We start from the raw sequence: 5,826 nt of genomic DNA on the forward strand, positions 1-5,826 counted from the left end.
CACAATATTCTAATTTTCTGAGGTACTGAATTTGGGGTTTTCATTAGTTGTCAGTTATAATCATCAAAATTAAAAGGAATGAACACTTGAAATATATCAGTCTGTGTGGAATGAATGTATACATTATACAAGTTTCACTTTTTGATTGGAATTACTGAAATAAATCAACTTTTTGATGCAGCACCTGTAGTGTTAAATACTAGACCTGTCTTTAGCATTCAAAAACTGTGCCACAGGGCTTTCCCCAGTACGTTGAACTATGATGCTAAGGGGCTCCCAAGTGTGTTATAAAGTGACAACAAGGGGTCTTGACCATTGGTCCATATGTGACGACTTGGGAGTGAGAACGGGTTGGGTTGTAGATGGTTCATTTTATATCAACAGTTGTACAGTTAATGCAGCAATTGTCTCTCGTGTTGTTGTGTTTTTTTGTGAATGAATGGGTGAAAGGCATTTTGTAATAAATAATATGTTCTGTATCCCTTTGTGTTGTGTCGTTCCTTTTTCTGTTCAGAAGATAACTGATTCTTGTGTGTTACAATATCATTTGTAAATGCTTTGTAAGGCATAGATAGTCCTCACTTCAGATGAGCTCACACAAAGTACTTATTAACAACTAGTAAATGCTTTGTAATTACCTGAATTAATCATGAAATACTTTATTAACAAATGTTTAGAGAATATCTATTGCCTTCAAATTTCATTTGTAAATTGTTAATGAGAAATAGATAGTCCTCACTTTAGATGAGCTCACGCAAAATACTACCAGAATTAATCATGAATTGCAGTATTAGTAAGTGTCATAAAACATCTATGAACATGCACTATTAGACCATTTCTAAATAACTACATGTCATGTCAAGTTAGCGGTTGATCAAAGCACTGGGGGGGAGTAAGATTGGTGTCTTTAAACGGACCATCCAAGCAACCCTTTGCTGGTCCCATCACAGCAGATCTCTGGAAGCGTAGATCTTGGAGTTTTGATGAGGAGTTCAGAGAAACGGTACCTGTAATGGTGAGGCTTTTACCCAGTAAAGTTCGCTGGGGCATCTTTCTGGTAGTCTCAGTAGCATCCTTTGGGCTTTGCCACTGGTAGATTTACAAGTTATGCTGAGATTGTTTATATTCTTTTTCGGGAAAGTATCAAAAAACAGGCAGTTATGTAATAATTTTCTTAAACTTTCCAAATGATCTTATGAACCATTAATAACTCATACATAAATGGTTTGTCATTAAAATAATACTTCATTTATAGTGAACCGATCATATATGACGTAAGAAAATACAATTATTAAGCATATTATAGATGAGCTTATTAATAAAGAATACAACATGTATAATTATGTTTATAAATGACTTACTAATGTGTATTAACATAAGAACAATGGTTAATAAATGATGAATTAAAAATGTACTAATACTGAACAACTGCTTCATAGTGGGTAGATAATAAAGAATAAAACATTTATAACTGTGTTTATGAATAACTTACTAATGTGTATTAAAGTATGAATAATGCTTCATAAATGATGAATTCCTTATTTACTAATGCTTAACTAATGCTTTCTAGTGTGTAGTTATTATAAAGTGCTACCAAATTATGTTATGTTTCTTTTATTTTTCTGTCCTTACCTCTTGCTTGAGTATGAATGCCACTCCATGTTATCTCAGAGGGAACATTTTTCATTGTGTTGCAGCTAACAGGGGACCCCAATCACTCTTCACGTGTGGACCTTCTTTTCTGTAATGTGCAGCAATCTTTAAGGTCCCGTATTATGCAAAATGCACTTTTTCTTGTCTTTCAAATATAAATATGTGCCCCCGGTGTGTCTAAAGACCCCCAAACTAAGAGAAAGAAAACATCCTATCTCTTTTTCTCCTGCTCAGTCTTTCATTAAATGTGTGTGCAAACACAGCCTTTAAATTTGGCTCCCTTCATGATGTCATGGAGCAATCTGTATAGTATAGGACCTCGTCCAGCCCTTCAGCGCAGTAGATGGCCCTCTGAACATGTACTGAATACACTGAATATGCCCTCAGCCATGCCCCCGCTGTTCAGCCTGTTTTTACAACACAACACCAAGCAGTCATTCCATCGCTGAGCTAGAGCTGGAGGTTGTTGAGTAGAAAGAGCTGTTATGGTTATGAAGGAAAGGTTAATATTTTCTGGCTATTCCTCTGATATCCTTCACCTGCTCTGCTTTAACTCTGTGATTTACTCTGTGAGTTTGCAGAGGAGTTTCCTGATGGACAGATAGCTTTACTTGTTGTCAGCAAGAAATTGTAAGTGATTTATAAAACTGCACTCAGATGCAGGCAAAATGTGTGTACTGAGGGCCGTAAACAAGGCTTTTAATTATTAAGCTTGACAGACACAAAGTGCACAAGATATGACAATCATAGTATCGTACAATGTCAATATTCATCATATCATCACTGGTTTTGCATGTGCAAACAGAGGAAATTATTTAGCTGTTTATTTTTAATAAAAGGCTTAAAAGAGTGTAACAGTGACCACAAGAGGCAAACAAAGTTAATGTTTTTATCAGCATCATAAGTCATGACCTTTTCTAACTTCATGAAAAATGCTCATAAAAGTGTTCAAACTGTTGTTGTGGACATCTTCTTGTGTGAACATGATGTTACTTTCCACGAGTTGATATGTTCTGTGAAGGCTCCTGGGTTTTTATTTTGACCCAAGTGTCATCCACATACCTGTACCAGTGTTCCTCTGAAGGAGTCGAGGGCTTTTTCCTCCACTTCTTCCATGTAGACAGAGAAGATTGATGGTTTGAAAGAGGTGTCAAGGAAGCCATTTACACCCAGGTTGAGAAGCCGTCGCTGAACAGAGGAGGGGGTCTATGCCACCACTTATCCCCCACTTACAATGCTGTCCTTTCATCACTTCCCAGGAAACTTAACAAGCATTTCCTCTTGGCCTCAGGTGAAGATTGGTACGTTCCATTTGACATGGGAAGACGGAATTTCCGAGTTCAAAGGTCAAAATTTCAAAGGGAATGCCCCCTTAAGTTGGAATCCCGATTTCAGAAGTCGGAAGAATCACACTACCCCGACTTCGTGATCCAAGATGGCTGTCAGGGTAACAGTTAGTCAAAGCTCTAGTTTATACTGTTTATTAACACTTCTGTATACTTGTGTCTCATAGAAATGTTTGTACACAAAGTGCTGTCCAACAGCTGTATGTGGTCGTGTTGTTACAGTGTTTAGTGTGAGTAAAGACCGCACAATGCGTTTTTTTTAATCAACCCGCGTATCAATATCTAACCTGGCTAGTTGTAAACAACGGCTGGCTGAGCGAGGTTTTCCGACTTGTTAACTGGAACGCCGTCAATTCGGGTGCGACTTCATTCCCAGCTGCGACCTCCGACTTCTGAGGTAAATGGAACGCACCAGATGCCAACAATGGTAGACCATGACAACTGTCGTTACCACAGCCAGGAGCACTAACGAACCAGTGGTATCGACGATCCTAGCTAACGATTCCACAGAGGTTAAATAGCTGAGTGTCCCTACCAGTCAGTCAGAACTGAAGAAGTCTCTTGGATAAGTGACGAAATGTCTTCTAGTTTTTCTTCTACAAAGTCCAGTTGTCCTTGACCTCAACCTTCATTGGATAACTATGACCTGGATGACTGAGAACCTTCACAGACTGCACATAAGTGATTTTGAACTTCTGAAGACCGTTGCAGAAAACCATCCTATATGATAACAGTGTCATACAGAATGCTGTATGTGCTGGCAGGTTGACTACACATTTAGGATTCAATCTAATAGCAGCTCCACTGACTATCCACAAGAGTGGTGACTTGTCAGTTCTCCACAGCTGAACCTTCTAATGCACCATAAGCCTTGTAAAGTGGTTATGAAGAGCAGGAGTCATGGTTTCCAGTGCATGGAATAGAAACATTGTCTCCACAGAGCCCTAAAAATAGGTCATGCTCTGCTCTCTGATCTACTCCGCACTGTTACATAAAATACACTCTGCTTTGTACCAAATCCCAGTTACTTTCCCTACACTCTCAAATAGATATACAGTACACAAACAACATTCAGCAGTTACAATATATGAAGTATGCTGCATTCATTACTAAGACCTAATACATTAGAGGAATTTAAAGCAGGACTTGACAGAAAAAAACACTATGCTGCTTTTAATATTAACACTTGACTAAAGATGAGTGTCATTATCTAGACTTAAATAGCAGGTATGTTTTATCTGAGGTACAGTAGGTTATTGAAATGCACCATCTGTTTGTGCAGGGTTATGCAATACATTTTTCATTTGTGGTAATGGGATAATATCAAATCTGGCTAGCCAGTGATGATGAATCATCGTGATATCCACCAGGATCAAGATGTGAAGCATTTCTATGGACTTCTTGGGGAATATAATACAGGCAGCGTTGCCATCAATACACTGCTCTTTATAATTCTCTATCTCTTGCTCTGCCATTTGTTTTCTTAGCCACACTGTTTTCTTGTATTTTATTATTTATACACTAATCACAGCCATAATAGGTGATAATGCCATTGTTTGTGTTTTCAGATGAAAGCGGTTGAGAGGCCTGCTTAATGCAGTAGTAGGAAAAGATCATCTGAACCGTTCAACCTTTTCTATTGATCCCTGAGCAACATGACGCCCATTGACTATCAACACTCTCACAAACAAACACAGACTGACACCCCAGAACAGAGAAGTTATTATTTCAACGAAAGTATGTTTAATTTCTGTTGTTATTTTGTAACCTTTGTTGCATGGTGTGTACACTTGCAAAAATTATTGAAAATTTGAAATTATTCATCTGCAGCAGCCAGTCAGTAGACTAGATTGTATCACAGATCAATGCTTAAAAGATGAAATTTGCTCAAACAAATGCCATTTTTTCTTTTACTTAAATCATCCATTTATATTTAACCACACCAAACATAAACTTACACTCTGTCAACACACTACAGGTTTAACCTGCATATAGAATCAGAATCAGCTTTATTTTCCCGGTATGTGTACACATACGAGTTATTTGAGTCAGGATTGTACAATGGTCACGTTCTGCTTACTTATACAAGAACAAAACAATAATGCAATAATAAACTCATACACAGGCTACATTATAGAACATATATATACACACTATAAACAAAAACAATATATATAGACAGATTGAGACAATAGTGCAATGAGCAGAGTGCAAAAGTAAAATTATTATCCTTATTACGTACAAGTCGGAGGTGGATGAAATATACAGGTACACATACATGCATACATAGACACAGTGTGATAGAGCTCAGTGCAAAGGATGCTGGAATAAGTAAGTATTATGTACAGGTGCTATGTACTTGAGGTAGGTAGATTTGGTATACAGTATATACAATATACAAAATGACAATATGAACAGTATCAACAGAACTGAAATAGAGAATGATGAATAAATAATAAGTGGTAATCAGTAAACAGGTGGCTGAGTAGAGACAGAGTTACCAGGTTATTGCACAGGAATTGTTCCTGACACTGTGAGGCAGAAGTCAGCTGTTCATCAGAGTGATGACTTGTGAGAATAATAATAATAATAATAATAATAATCATCTTTATTTGTAGAGCACTTTTCAAAAACAAGTTACAAAGTGCTTCAACAAGTTTAAAGAATAATACAAAAAAACAAAACAAGATAAGAGCATGAAAAATTAATATAAAATTAGTAAAATACACTAAAATAAAAGGGATAAAATAAAGTCAAATAAGATCGGGAAAGGCTCTCTTATAAAAGTATGTTTTAAGAAGGGACTTAAAAGAGTTCACTGACTCAG

General features: G+C 36.9%; 1 protein-coding gene across 2 annotated transcripts in view; it reads left to right on the plus strand.

The window, feature by feature from the left end:
• The window catches only part of itgbl1 (integrin, beta-like 1), a 55,511-nt gene that overhangs the window by 21,746 nt on the left and 27,939 nt on the right, over positions 1–5,826 (plus strand). The gene's annotated exons all lie outside the window — the stretch shown is intronic.

The sequence above is a fragment of the Micropterus dolomieu genome, linkage group LG07 (genome assembly GCF_021292245.1).
Source record: "Micropterus dolomieu isolate WLL.071019.BEF.003 ecotype Adirondacks linkage group LG07, ASM2129224v1, whole genome shotgun sequence".
Lineage (NCBI taxonomy): Eukaryota > Metazoa > Chordata > Actinopteri > Centrarchiformes > Centrarchidae > Micropterus > Micropterus dolomieu.